Here is a 15,751-nt window from a genome sequence, read left to right on the forward strand (position 1 = left end):
GCGAGATCAATCCTTAGTTCTTTCTCAAAGATGTTGTTTCCTGATCTAAAGTTGTCTTCCTTTTTCCCACCCGCCCACCCCTTTTTCTTCTCGGAGCCGGAGTCCTTAATCGAGTATCCATCCTACTCATGCAAAGCCTTTGCATTCTTTCTCAATTATTTCAACCAGTGTTTTTCTCTTCAAGTTATTCGTTGGTTCCCTATTCCAAGTTAGCTTTGTTTTACCCGCCCTCTCACCCGCCCTTTTCTTCCCGGAATTTAGAATCTAATCGAGTATCCTTTTGCTCATGTGAAGCCTCGTCATTCTTTCCTTAATTGCTTCAACCGATGGATTCTCGTCTAGTTCGTCAGACTCTCTCTTGTTTTATTTCCGGTGGATTCAACTCTAGTTTTTCGTATTGATCATATTCCTTTCCATGACTCAAATGGTTTCCCTTTGCTCATTCGCCTCACCATTCAATTGTTCAGGAGTTCTGAATATATCTCAGAAGATTCATGTTTGCATACTCATTAATTCGAGGTTGTCACCTCATTCGAGTCTTTCAATCATTCCGGTGCATCATTTCTCATTGAAACAATCCTTTCCAATGGTGTTTCTTTTCAGTGGGCCCTAACCCACAAGTCTTTTCCCAGGATCTTACCTGACTCTTCTAATTTTCCAGAGTTACTCCCAATTCTTTTCAAGTTTGACGAAAGAATGAATTTTCATTAGTCAATTGCCGTCTCCAACATCGCTTTCAAACTATTTTCATCTTCGGATCAACATTTCTAGTATTCGTTGTTCCGGAGCATCTCTCTAATTCTTCACAGTATTTCTCATCATCATAATTATCCTTGAAGACCGGAGAAGAATTTCTGTTAAATCTTGTCCGTTCACATGAAGATTCATGGTTCTAGCTTCATGCCATCCTCATAATTGTTTTTGATTATGAGAATTGTTTCATACTCATCCGCAACATTTCATTAGTTCTTTCCTTTTCAATTCTCTGGAGGCCGTCACTTCAGAAGAATTCTTCATTCACGACATTATTTTCGCGTTCTCAAATTCTTCCAGAGATTCGTTCAAGTTTTCTTCAATCAGCTCGTGATCTCTTCATTCTCTTGTACCTAAATCCCCTCAAGTATATTTGTTCTTTTAATTCTTCCCGGCAATTCATTCTCTTTTCTTCGTTCGTTTTCATTTCTTAAGGTGGCTCACTTAAGACCTTCCTCAAGTTTGCACTATATCTCTTCTTAATCCTTTTCAAGAGGAATAAGTTGCATGCACTACTGTAGGATGCTGCTAACGCGACACTACGATCAGTGACCCTTCGACTAAACTGTGTGCGATGCAATAATCGCAAACGGTGGTGTAAAAACAGTCAAAAAGGTGCAAAACATTTGCGATGGAGGATGCATCAAACACAGTTCAGATTTTAGTTGCGTGTGCGATGCAGGGCATAGAGTTCAGTTCAATTAACTGTTTGTGGTGAGGAGGAACAAAAGAAGCGAGCAGCCAGATGAAGGTGTGTGCGATATACAACATATGGTTCACTCGGATGAACTGTTTGTGGTTAGCCAACACAAAAGAAACGGTCGGCCAGATCAAGGTGTGTGCGATATACGACATGCGGTTCACTCAGATGAACTGTTTGTGTTGACACAAGAGAACAGAAATGGTTCAATATAACAAGATGTGTGTGATACACGGCAAACAGGTCTGTAATCAGAAATGTGTGCGAAGACCGATAATAACAAAGACGGTTGCTGGTAATAAGACGGGTGTGTTGTGCGATGGGATTGCATACAGAACAATATTATCTACACACTTATAAGGACATGGTTGCATAATTAAATTAAACATCCAGTTACATAGGTGGCTACTACAACCATGGCATTTGCACACACCAAAGTAAACTATTACATGCATAATTACATAGGTGGCTACTACACACATGACATTTCCACACACCAATAAAGTAAACTATATATTACATGCATGATTAACTAGAATTAACAATCATCTGATCATCGTCTACTTCTTGTGATGCTTGCACTGCTTGTGGCTCGATCTGGGCTCGTTGATTTGGTAACGAGGCACTTCCTCATGTCAATGATCCTCCTGTGCATCTCGTAGCATGTGTACAAGCTCTTGGCCGCGAACCTGAGGTGAGGTTCATCCAGTTGCCACATCCAGGCGTTGTGCCAGGATAGGGGGCTTGTTCTTTGGGCATCCCGCTTCATCTTTTTGTAGTAGGGGTCAATGATGTCCGAGGCGAGTTCGACCAGGGAGTCCTTCATGCTTTCCCTGACCCTGTAGTGGTCACGGATTTCGACAAGGTTCTTGCAGGCCAAGACCGTAACACTAAGCGCTTTTACATCGTCGGTGGTTTCCACCGTGGCGAACTTGTAGTCGGTGCTGTTGACAAACCTATTGAAACAGTCGCAAGGCTCTATGGCCATGCAGTAGTGGTAGATGAGGACATGATGGCGCATGCAAAACTGGGCGACGACAACCTTCTGATCTATGCCGGGACGACCGGCGGTGTACAAGAGGTTGATGTCGACCACCTTGTACTTGTCTCGAGCAAGCAACTGCTCAACGTTGTTGATGTAGTCGTCCACCACGGTCGGGTCGATGGTGTACACCACCGAGAGATCCGTCTCCTCACGTGGGTTCTCCAGTCTATGCTCACCGAAGTCCATTGGAGCGCCGCTAGACATCCCCTCTCTATGTGATGTCGTGGGTGTGCTTGTTGCGTTGTGGGGCGCGATCGACAGGTTGAAGAGACTAAGGTTATAATGGCCACGGGAATTAAAGGGGAAGCCGGACGGCCAGGAATATCGGCAGGCCCTGAAGGCAGTTCTAATTTGCAGCGTGTAACGCCATCGTGCCGCACGTAACTGCATCGCGTGGCAACGCGCACGGCGCAACCGCATGCATATGGGGCCCACGACGTGATTGTGTGCACGCCCAATCGCTGGCAGAGCGCGCGCGGAGGGACATGAGCAGAGCGCTCCGCGGTCATCTCAACGGCGAGCAACCATATATATATATGCATATAGCAGTTGAACATGCAAGGAAAAGGTGTCCACAAGCCCAGCGCGCCAACGGACGCGAGCAGAGCGTGCCGCGACGCCTAATGGCGAGTAGAGATTGCCGAGGGACTTGAGCAGAGGCCGACACAGTGATAGGTGGCAAATAAGACGAACTGTGTGAGCGATGTCGGAGACATCAAGCACGAATTAGATTCGAGTTACATGTGCGATACAGGGCATAAAGTTGATCCATCTGAGTTGTTTATGATGGAATAAGCCATGGGTGTTGCGGGCAAATTCTTACTGGTATATAACCTTAAATTTAACCAAAAAAGTGTTAATGCATGTTACAAAAATTGTATAGCTGGAAACTACTCCCTCTGTTCCTAAATATTTGTCTTTCTAGACATCTCAAATGGACTACAACATGTAGATGTATGTAGGCATATTTTAGAGTGTAGATTCACTCATTTTGCTTCGTATGTAGTCACTTGTTGAAATCTCTAGAAAGAGAAATATTTGGGAACGGAGGGAGTATGTTCAAATACGACTCGAACGATATAATCTTTGGCGACATGCATTCGTATTTTATTAGTTAAATCCTACTTATAAACCAGGATGGGGTATAGTAAGTAATTAAATAGCAAACGTTTTTTATTAACCGTATGTGTATGTGGCATTTCGTCCTCCTCTCGCACGTATTATCACCCCGCTGCTGCAGACGGCTTACAGCGCAAGCTTGCGCAGCGCACGGGGGCGTTCTTTTGGCCAAACGGTGGCGCCAATGAATCGTTGGTGAGCCCGTTCCCGTGCAACCTCGCAGCTTCTAGCGCAAGCTTCCCGCCCGACTCGGTGAAATCCCCCAAAATCCCAATGCTTACCGGCCTACTATATAAACCCTCATGGCCGACGAGTCATGCGTCGCATTTTCCCCTCCCTCCCTGTACCTTATCTCGTATGCTTATCCCACAATCGCCAATGGCATCAGTCCGCCGTCATCGCTCAGCCACTCCGCCGTCATCAGAGAACAACTCTAGCTGGGAGGCTACACCGCGGCGGCGGCGCAGTCCCCAGCGTAGTGTAGTGCGTGTGGCGTCCCTGTTGGGTGTGCGTGGAACACCCACCACACGCTCCGCCGCCGCATCCCGTCGGCAGCTGTTGCCGGTCGCCATTGCCACCACACCACCATCGAAAGTAAGGGCCATCTGCCGCTCCGCAACCACGGCCCGAAGGCAGGAGGTGGCCCTCGTGGCCGCCACCCCACTTTCGGCCACCATGGCCATCACCCGCTCCGCCACCGCGGCCCGAAGGCAGGAGGTGGTGGTCGTGGCCGCCACCCCATCATTGGCCACCATCGCCGCCAGCCCACCGTTGACCACCGGGATCATCACCCACTTCGCCACCACCGCCCGAAGGCGAGAGGCGGAGGTGGAGGCCCGTACGTGCGTCAGCGACCTTGCACGCTACATCAAGTTCCTGCGGGAGGAGGACAAGCGCCTTGTCGAGCATGCAAAGAGCGTTACCATAGCTGTGGCCACAGCACACGCGGACGCAGAGGCGAGGAATCAGGAGATCTACGAGTAGTCCGTCCAGTTCGAGAGGGATCGTCTGGAGCGGCAGTGGGCGTTCGACGTGGCGAGCGTCGCTGAACGTGCAGCGGCGGCAGGCACCGTATTGCATTTGTCCAGCTCGTCGCTAGGTTCCTTCTCCTCCTCTGCCTCATACTGAGCGCGCTCAGTAGAGGAGAGGCTGCCGGAAGTAGCACAAAGCCCCTCCGTATTAGTAGTATTTAGGGGCTATTTTGTTCAGTTCATCTGACTATAAGTGTGTGGTGGAACTGTACAACATGCTTAATATTAGCTAGTATATATAGATGAACTAGCTATTTCAGTATGTGGTTGGCAACAATTGGGGAAAAGTTTGGTTGGTTCAGCTGTCGAGTAGAACTGTTTGTATAAATTAAGAACAACTTCTTAATCTATGAATGAAATCTATGCTTAATTACTGAATCTTAGTTGCAAAAATTAGATAGTGCTAGTCATTGTTTGCTACATATTTTGACAAATCGCAGTATTACAAGGATTGACAAATGGCAATGTTACTTGATCAACAAATGTCCATCTTTCCAGTTTGACAAATGGCAACATACCCAATATGACAGATGCAAATCTTACCAAATTTTTTGTACATGGTTGCAGACGGGTCTTCCAAAACAACCGTTTGCATTGAAGGGATGCACAAATCTTGCGCTGCGTTCCCTCACTTTCACTACAAGAAATATGTTAACTTGCGACCATCACTATTAGTCGCTGAATGGTCATTGTTTTTCATTTGCGACCTTTTTGCGACCTAAAACAGATGGTCAAAAGCGCCATGGTAAACTAAAATTAACGACCTTCTTTGTGATATCTAAAAGGTCATTGGCTCCATGACCAAAATTTTGGTCACTGGCAGCCTCCCCACGCCACGTAGGATCCAACGTGGCAAGCTGACGTGGATAAGAATCAGCCCGGTCCAATTGGGTGTCTATATGGGATGAGCACATTAATTCAGCCATTTATTATTTGGCCGAGCCCAATAATTCAACCCATTTATTATTTTCTTTTTCTGATAATTTAGGTCAGCCACATGGGCCAAGCCCAACAATTGGCCTTCTATTTTGCTTTGACGTTGCCTTTTTGGCTAGAGTTTCAGATTTAACTTTTTTCAAGAGAAGGGTCCACTAGTCTGATGGGTCCCAATTGTCAGGTTCTAATAAGTGATTCCTAAGATTTCAATGATCCAATAAATAAATAACCAATATTTACACAATGCTTCAAACAGAGCATAACTAAATATCATGAAAACATGGTTCAAATCATGAATGCAATCAAAAAGAGCCAAACCTGGCACATTGCGATCAAACATGGTTCACATCAGGTTTACAATCAGAAATAGTTCGCATCAGGTCTATGATTCCCCCGACTTCTTCGTCCTAGAGCCCACGATGAAACACAAATGAAGTACATCATCTGCAAGTTATCAAACAATATGGTTAGGAGCAAAATAAAGGCTAATCTAAAAGACCATTAACTTTTAGGCAGTCTGTGTGCATAAATAAAGTAAAACAAGCAAAATGAGGCATAGAAACCAGTGGATACAAGTAGTAACTACCAGCAACAAGTAAATACTACTCCAATCACATCAGGTTTACAATCCTATAAATGTGACATTTTTATCATTTAAGCATACAAGGACAAAGTAAACAACATTTTGATGTTTGAAACAAAGAACAAGAATTTAAATGTTTGAACAGCAAAAAACTGTTCCAGTAGATCATATCCGGTTTAAATTAACCCCTTTGACACCAATATTATGCAAAATCAAAGAAGTATACATACTCATCAGGTTTAATTAGCACACAGAAGCCAAATACTAGTAAGTGACGCTTAGTACAAAAAGACATGATTCAGCTAAGTAGACAAGAAAATGGCTCAGTGCATAAATAGCACATGATTTGTATACATAACTCCTGTGCTCAAGAACTTGATTAGAAAGCGGTACCGTAAAGAAGGGAGCAAGCAAACATTTTACTTCTGAAGATAGGAAACCTAAATCAGCACCTTCATCATGACCGCAAGCTTGACTTGGGCATGCATACTGCAAAAACAAAGGGCATTTGATTAGGCGAAGGAAAACAGCAGTTTAAATCAGCTAATTATATTCTGCAGCACATAATTCAAGATCATGCAAATGCACTATAGACACTGAAAACAGAAAAAAAAAACCACATTGTCATATATAGTTGTGCTAGGGAATTTTAAAAACATAATCAAATGCAAGTAGGAAGAACACCAAGATTGGTTTCTGTACGAAGATAAACTACAGCCAAAGGAAGGGTAATAGATGAAGAAAAAATCCTGACATACAAAGGTAAGCTCAGCACACAGAATAAAAGGAGTGGAACTGCAGTACAGCCTATAAATTGTCATGTTCACAATATTAAAAGTAAGCTCAGCATAAGCATAAAAGTTTTGTTTGGCACCACCACATCAGAATACACCTTTATTCTTCACTATTATCAAAACACGCCTAAATAATGATGTACTTATTTCCTACAGAGCATGAAGCTGAGCTTGTAGCTAGTAAAACATGGGGCATAAAGCAGAAACTAGACACCCTGATTGTTCTAGGCATAAAACTGGTTGTAATAAAATTTAAAGTGATAGGCCTATAGAAGTATCAACATCTCTCTCCACAAACATCCCCAAATAATCAGCAGGCAACATGGAGGAGGGGGGTTTTCCCCTGCTTCAATCCTGAATTAGCCATGAATAATCCTGAATTTAAAGTGATCCAGGTATCATAGTGCATATGCATCAATTCGTGTCTGGTATTCTCACATTGAAAAGACAAGAAGTAGAAAATGTGGCTCAAGATACAAATCAAAAGGTTGTCAAAAGTGACAAGAAAGACCTGGCATCCAACAAACCAGCTGAACCTATATGATGAGCTAACTTAAATAAAGAAACATAAATCAAAAGAAAAGATCAGCATTATGATTCAGGAAAAGGATGGAAGACATCAATCAATATAATTTTTCCTTTTCATTTTATTGAAGTTTCATCTTCTAAAATTGTATCCACCCACATTAATATAGTGTCTATAAGCTAGGATTTTGACATTTTGTCATCCATGATTGAGATGAACCATAAGCCAGGTGAACATGTAGATCTAGACATGCGAGCTAAACCATACGTGCAGAAATCAATGGCGAGAAAAGATACTCATTATGATTCAGGACAAAGTTGTGAAGCTGCAGTTCCGTGTATACATGTGAATATCCACCGATTCCAACCAACATGCTAGTGGATCTGATGGGAGGAGGGAGCGAGCATTCAGACGTAACCTGGAGGGCAGTGGAGTCATGGGCGAGCTTGGAACCTTTGTAGATGAAATAGCCGACGACGACGGCCGCGGATGCCGCCCTAGTAGACCTGACTCGACGTTCCCGAGCATATTCTTACAGCCACTGCACCACCCGAGCCCTGAACCATCAGTAAGACACAAAAAATGTCAGAACTGAGCCGTCTCTGATGTGGACAAGCACGAGAAGAAGATGAAAGAGTGGAGCAGTTTCAACAGAGGAAATGATGGGGAGCTCACCCTAGCCCTCTCCCTCAGCTTGGCCAAGGGCAAGAAAGTTGAGACCAGGCGGTGCAGCGGGCGTTCCGTAGAGCACCTGGGGCGCGCTCTGGTTGGCGCTGGACACCCTAACCGGCGCTGCACTCGTCCCGGACCGGCGGCTGCAGGTTGCAGAGCCGTTGTACTCAAAGATCTGCGCGGGGGCGAGGGGAGCGGGCCGTCAGGCGGGCTGGGAAATCAATATCTTGCCCACCATGTTTGCATCAGTGGTTGTGGAGAGGAAGAACACCAGAGGTAGGTAGAAGAAGAAGAAGAAGAAGAAGGTGATGGGTCTGACCTGCTACTGCACATCTTGCAGGCTCGCCATGGCTACGGCCATGGGAGGAAGAGATGGGCCGCCTAGGGTTCCGGGCGCCGTCGAGGAGGTTGGACGCGGCGGACCTCCACAGCGACCGGAGAGGACAAGAGGCGGGGCTCCAGCCGGTGGCTACCTCGACCGCGGTGGCTCCTCCACACTCACCGGAGAGGGGACAAGCAGCAGCATCTGGGCGAGGAAGAAGGCCGGCGCGGGAGCAGCCATCTCTGTCACCAGATTAGGGATCGCCAGAAGTGTATGTGGTGGACCTATCGATCTGGATCGAGGAGAGGGAGGCCGCACGCTGGATCTTGCCGGACGGGAGGGAGGGAGGAGCAGAGCGTGGGTATCTTGGAGCACACTGGATCTTGCTGGGGAGGGGAGGGAGGAGAGCGAGGGGAGGGGGGGGGGGGGGGGGGGGGGGGGGGGGGGGGAGGGATTGGGGAGCGCTAGGGTTCGCTAGGGTGTGCGGGGGACGAGGGAGGAGTGCGGGCTGTGGCCCGTGGGTTGTTGGGCTAGGTCAAGTGAGAAGGTAAGGGGGAGCGCTGCCGTTGGATCCGGGTGGATGGGATGGTGCTTGGTATCCGCGTGACATGCTTGTGAATCAATCAAAATAGAGTACATGTGTGTAACGTCCATGACTACATAAGTAGGTCATAATTGGCTAAAAATAAAGTGCATATCTCTTTGTCTAAGAGAATAGACTCTTTTGGCGCCGTCTTTCGGCGGTTCCCCTCCACCGGTGACTTCTTGGTCGTTGGTGGTGAGGAGGGTCATCGGATCCCGCGTGTGCGCATCATTTTAGCTTTAGATTTTAGGGTCCTAGTAGCTTAGGTTTTTGGATTATTTGACGTCTCGACTTCGGGGGCGGAGGCGGTGATAATGAATAAAGAAGCTCTGGATTTTTATCCGGCAAGGCCGCCAGCAAGGACCTCTGCACGTAGAAGAGCAGGGCATCGAGGAGGTGGTTGCGAGCGAGGAGGTCATCATCGTCACCTTCCCGGTGACCGAAAACCCGTAGTCATACCCGCTGTTTTGATAGCATTTTGAAAGAAATTCAAAAAAAAGAAGCAAATTAAAACTTTCGCATTGTGGCATTATATTTGACCTAGTTTACATGAAAAATAATAAACTTTGACTATGGTAAATAATAATCTTTGACTATGGTAATTGTCTTAATAATAAACTTTCAAGCCAAGTGATCAATCTTATGGCCACATTCATGGCATAGTTTGTTCAAATGATCTCATATTGTGCACAAGGGTGCATCTTGGAATTCCAAACAATGTTGCCTAAGGGAGTATTCATTTTCTTTGCACGGAAAATTCATTTTCCATTTTTTAGTGCCCGAAATGAGTTTTTTTGTGAAGGGCCTACCATATATTTGTTACAAAATTGGACCGGATAAATTTTCTAAAATACTAGGACATATTTAATGCACAATTGACCAAATGGTTGGGTGTCAAAAGTCTTGATCCACCTCTGGTGAAAAAGACAAATTTCCGCGGATTCATAAAAAAGCGGGTCAAATTTGAACAACAACTGCCTCATAGTTTGCTCTTCATTTTTTTCAAAAATAATTTATGGTACATAAGTATCTATTTAATCAGAGAAACATCAAAAGTTTTCCAAGATTCAACCGCTAGCTATGAACGGTCAAGCCCGCTGTTTTGACCATATTTTGAAACGGGCATAAAATATTCAAAAAAATCAAAAAACTGGAAAATCTTCGCATTGTGTCATTATATGTGACCAAGTTGCCAGGGAAAATAATAAACTTGTAGTACAACAATTATTTTTAAAAAGTGTTCTCAAAAATGAGCTATCATGCATGAAGATTCATGGCTTTCAAGCCAAATGATCAATTTTATGGCCACATTCATGGCATAGTTTGTTCAAATGATCTCATATTGTGCACAAGGGTGCATTTTTGAATTCCAAACAATGTTGCCTAAGGGAGTTTTCATTTTCTTTGCATGGAAATTTCATTTTCCATTTTTTGAGTGCCCGAAATGAGTTTTTTTTTGTGAAGGACCTACCATATATTTGTTGCAAAATTGGACCAAATCAATTTTCTAAAATACTAGGCCATATTTAATGCACATGTGACCAAATGGTTGGGTGTCAAAAGCCTTGATCCACTTCTGGTGAAAAAGACAAATTTCGGCCGATTGAGCAGGAAGCAGGTTAAATTTGAACTGCAGTTGCCTCATAGTTTGCTCTTTATCCTTTCCAAAAATAATTGATAGGTACCTAAGTATCTATTTAATAAGAGAAACATCAAAAGTTTTCCAAGATTCAACCACTAGCTATGAACGGTCAAGCCCGCTGTTTTGACCGCATTTCGAAACGGGCATAAAAAATCAAACAAAATCAAAAAAATTGGAAAACCTTCACGTTGTGTCATTATATGTGACCAAGTTGCCAGGAAAAATAATGAACTTGTAATAAGGCAATTATTTCAAAAAAGTGTTCTCAGAAATGAGCTATCATGCGTGAAGATTCATGGCTTTCAAACCAAATGATCAATCTTATGGCCACATTCATGGCATAGTTTGTTCAAATGATCTCAAATTGTGCACAAGGGTGTATCTTGGAATTCCAAACAATGTTGCCTAAGTGAGTTTTCATTTTCTTTGCACAGAAATTTAATTTTCCATTTTTTTAGTGCCCGGAATGAGTTTTTTTGTGAAGGACCTACCATATATTTGTTGCAAAATTGGACAAAATCAATTTTCTAAAATACTAGGTCATATTTATTGCATAATTGATCAAATGGTTGGGTGTCAAAAGCCTTGATTCACCTCTTGTGAAAAAGACAAATTTCCGTCGATTCAGTAGGAAACGGGTCAAATTTGAACTATAGCTGCCTTATAGTTTGCTCTTTATTTTTTCCAAAAATAATTTATAGATACATAAGTATATATTTAATCAAAGAAACTTCAAATAATTTCCAATATTCAACCACTAGCTAGGAAGAGTCAAGCCTGTCATTTTCAACGCATTTTGAAACGGGCATAAAAAATTCAAAAAAACAAAAAATTGGAAAAACTTTGCATTGTGTCATTATAGGTGACCAAGTTGCCAGGAAAAGTAATAAACTTGTAATACAACAATTATTTTTAAAAAAGGTTTTCTCAGAACTGAGCTATCATGCGTGAAGATTCATGGCTTTCAAGCCAAATGATCAACCACTAGAAACATCAAATGTTTTCCAAGATTCAACCACTAGCTAGGAACAGTCAAGCCCGCCGTTTTGACCGCATTTTGAAATAGGCATAAAAAATTCAAAAAAAATCAAAAAATGGAAAACCTTCGCATTGTGTCATTATATGTGACCAAGTTGCCAAGAAAAATAATAAACTTGTAATACACCAATTATTTTTAAAAAGTGTTCTCAGAAATGAGCTATCATGCGTGAAGATTCATGGCTTTCAAGCCAAATGTTCAATCTTATGGCCACATTCATGGCATAGTTTGTTCAAATGATCTTATATTGTGCACAAGGGTGCATATTGGAATTCCAAACAATGTTGCCTAAGGGAATTTTCATTTTCTTTGCACGGAAATTTCATTTTCCATTTTTTGAGTGTCCGAAATGAGTTTTTTTTGTGAAGGACCTACCATATATTTGTTGCAAAATTGGACCAAATCAATTTTCGAAAATACTAGGCAATATTTAATGCACAATTAACCAAGTGGTTGGGTGTCAAAAGTCTTGATCCACCTCTGATGAAAAAGACAAATTGACGCCGATTTAGTAGGAAGTGGGTAAAATTTGAACTGCAGCTGCCTCATAGTTTGCTTTTTATTTTTTCAAAAATCATTTATAGGTACATAAGTATCTATTTAATCAGAGAAACATCAAAAGTTTTCCAAGATTCAACCACAAGCTATGAATGGTCAGGCCCGCCGTTTTGGCCGCATTTTGAAATGGGCATAAAAAAATCATGGCATAGTTTGTTCAAATGATCTCATATTGTGTACAAGGGTGCATCTTGCAATGACAAGCAATCTTTCCTAAGGGATTTTTTTATTTTCTTTGGACAAAAAATCAATTTTCCATTTTTAGTGCCCAAAATGAGGTTTTTTTTGTCAAGAACCTACCATATATTTGTTGCAAAATTGGACCAAATCAAATTTCTAATATACTAGGCCATATTTAATGTACAAGTGACCAAATAGTTGGGTGTAAAAAGTTTTTGAATCACCTCTCGTGAAAAAGACAAATTTCTGCACATTCATTTTCCATTTTCCGAGTATCCAAAATGAGTTTTTTTGTGAAGAACCTAACAAATATTTTTTGTAAAAAAAAATCTCCATTTTCAAGAATATTAGACCACATTTTATGAACACATTTGTGTACACTAGAAACATTTTTTATAGATATTAAATGGTTTTAGTTACATCATTAACATTTTTAATAAATATTTTGATTTCTAATATTTTAAACACATGTCTAAATTTTTTAAGACACATTGTACATATTGTTTACATATGTTTAAATTTTTTCAAATGCATATTGTTTTTACACATTGTACATTTTTGTATACATATAAAACATTGTTGATATTGGTTAGAAAAATTTAAATACATGCAAAATTTGTTATTTTCCCATTTTCGTTCGGCCGAATATATGCTTTTTTGAGTAATACGAGGGCATCCCACAGTTCTTCCTGGATGGGCCGAGGCCTACATGGCACACATAATATTTTTTTGAAAAGAAGGTGGCCTCACCGAATATATGCTTTTTTGAGTAATATGAGGGCATCCCACATTCTTCCTGGATGGGTCGAGGCCTACATGGCACAAATAATTTTTTTTAAAAGAAGGTGGCCTCGTTCCACCGAGGCCTAAGCCCATGTTGAACAACACCTTAAGTACCAATGCATCCACGTTCACAACCTCATGACTATTTATATTGGTCGTAATCAGGTAGAAATAAGGTCGTAGACCACTCTTGTCTGCTTTATGACCATTTGGTGTAAGTAAATTTCAGGGTTTGAGCCCTTCCAAGAGAAATGGTTGTGGATTTACGACCAATTCAGCTGGGGTCACTGAGAGAAGGTCACAAGTTGACATATTTCTTGTAGTGTTTGCATACGGGTGTTCTATCTAAAACGTTTGCGATCAAGAGCTGCAGAAATCCTGCTCGACTCATTTTCTCTTCGCTTCCTGGGGAAGCTGTCGGTTTGCATACGGGTGTTCTAACTAAAACGTCTGTGATCAAGAGCTGCACAAATCCTGCGCGGCGTACAGCTCGCACACTTCCCGGTGAGCCTCCACATTGTAGTACAGCTTGCACACCTCCTGTCGGTGTCAAAATCGACGGATCTCGGGTAGGGGGTCCCGAACTGTGCGTCTAAGGCGGATGGTAACAGGAGGCAGGGGACACGATGTTTTACCTAGGTTCGGGCCCTCTTGATGGAGGTAAAACCCTACGTCCTGCTTGATTTATTCTTGATAATATGAGTAGTACAAGAGTTGATCTACCACGAGATCGGAGAGGCTAAAACCATAGAAGCTAGCCTATGGTATGATTGTTGTATATGTTCTATCGACTAGCCTGGCCTCGGTTTATATAATGCACCAGAGGCCTAGGATAACAAGAGTCCTAGCCGAATACACCGGTGGGGAGGAGTCCTTGTCTTGATCGTCAAGTCTTGTGGAATCTTCCTTGTATGCGGCAGCTGTCCAAACTGGCCCATGAGTGTACGGCCATGGGGGTCCTCGGCCCAATCTAACAGATCGGGAGATGACGTGGTGAGTACCCCCAAGTCCAGGACATCGTCAGTAGCCCCCTGAACCGGTCTTCAAGTTAGGGACGCTCCTTGGTTCTTCCGAACTTTTCTTTGTCTTCGGTCGTCGGTCTTAAAAACTGGTTCAACAAATCTTCCCATCTTCTATCTTGAGGGTTGCCGAGATAAATCTGAATATCTCACACGTCGGGTATCCGAGGAGCCCTTTAAGTCTTCGGCCTTTATCAATGCCTTATTATTTTTATGCCACACCTCGGGTTTGAAGTTGTTCCCGGGTGGCAGCGTCCTCTTGCGTCCGAGCTCTAACGCCGGACTACATTCGAGGTATCTTTTGCAGCCGAGCACCAACGCCGGACCGCTTTCCGAGCTCCAACGCCGGATTGTATCTGAGCTCCAACGCTGGACTATGTCCAAACTCCAATGCCGGACTGTATCCGGGCTCCAACGCCGGACTATATCCGGGGTGTCATATCACCTTGGTTTAAAAAAGTTGAAGGAGTTTAGCCGAGCTTAATGCTGGAAATGCCCTCTATGGAGCCAGCCACTAGTGCCCGAGCTTTATGCCGGACTGCTTCCGAGGTGGTGCACCACCCCGACTGTGGGCCGATTTTTTGTCAATATTTTTTATTGGTGCAATTTATTCTCTGCCGAGATATATAGCCAGTAGCCCTCAAGGTGTGTATCGGTCTAAAACCTGAGATGCACCTGAAGGAAAACAAGAAACCGTTGTTCCCAGTAGCCGCTGAGACTCAGGTTGATTTGCAAAATCGGCCTGAGGATCAAGTCCTAGCTCGCCAGAATACTTCGGGACACAAAAGGCGGTGTGCTCAGTCCTCGAGACTCAGGTTGGGTGCGGCTGACCAACCTGAGGATCAAAATTTCCTCGGAAACTATATTGCACATAAAATTTTCTGCATTGGACAGGCAATGCAGTAGCCCCCGAGACACTGGTCGGGTGGCAACACCAGATCAGGGGATCGATGTGCCCCTTTAATTTTTTTAAATAATAAGCCCAAAGCCCAGTAGCCCCCGAGCCTTAATGCAGGCACAGGTGGCCGAATTAAGGACCGATATCCATAGTAAAATCACAAATTATGTGTAATGACTCTATGTATCCAAGTACTTTACGTCATTAATGCTCAGATCCGCATTGTACAAAACTTTGTTGACCAACCATCGGCTTCCACCTCCTCGCCTAGTAGCCGAGGAGTGTTTGTCCTACTTTATAAAGCCTTTATGAGGGCAAAGATTTACGATAACACAAGGAAATCTGGCCATACAGTTTTATAAACAAAGGTACGCAGAGAGATATGTTATATTACTGTTTAACATAAGAAATGTCTTCCAAAGAAAATAGTCCCGCTATTGGTTCCTTTCTTTGGGTTTTCATGCTAAGCATGATTATGAAACCTCAGCTCTAATGTAAGAGCAAAATATCAAGGATTTTGTTTGGGAGGCCAGTTAATAGCCCCTGGTAGTGTTCGGCGACAGTCGAG

This window comes from Triticum urartu, chromosome 4 (assembly GCF_003073215.2).
Source record: "Triticum urartu cultivar G1812 chromosome 4, Tu2.1, whole genome shotgun sequence".
Lineage (NCBI taxonomy): Eukaryota > Viridiplantae > Streptophyta > Magnoliopsida > Poales > Poaceae > Triticum > Triticum urartu.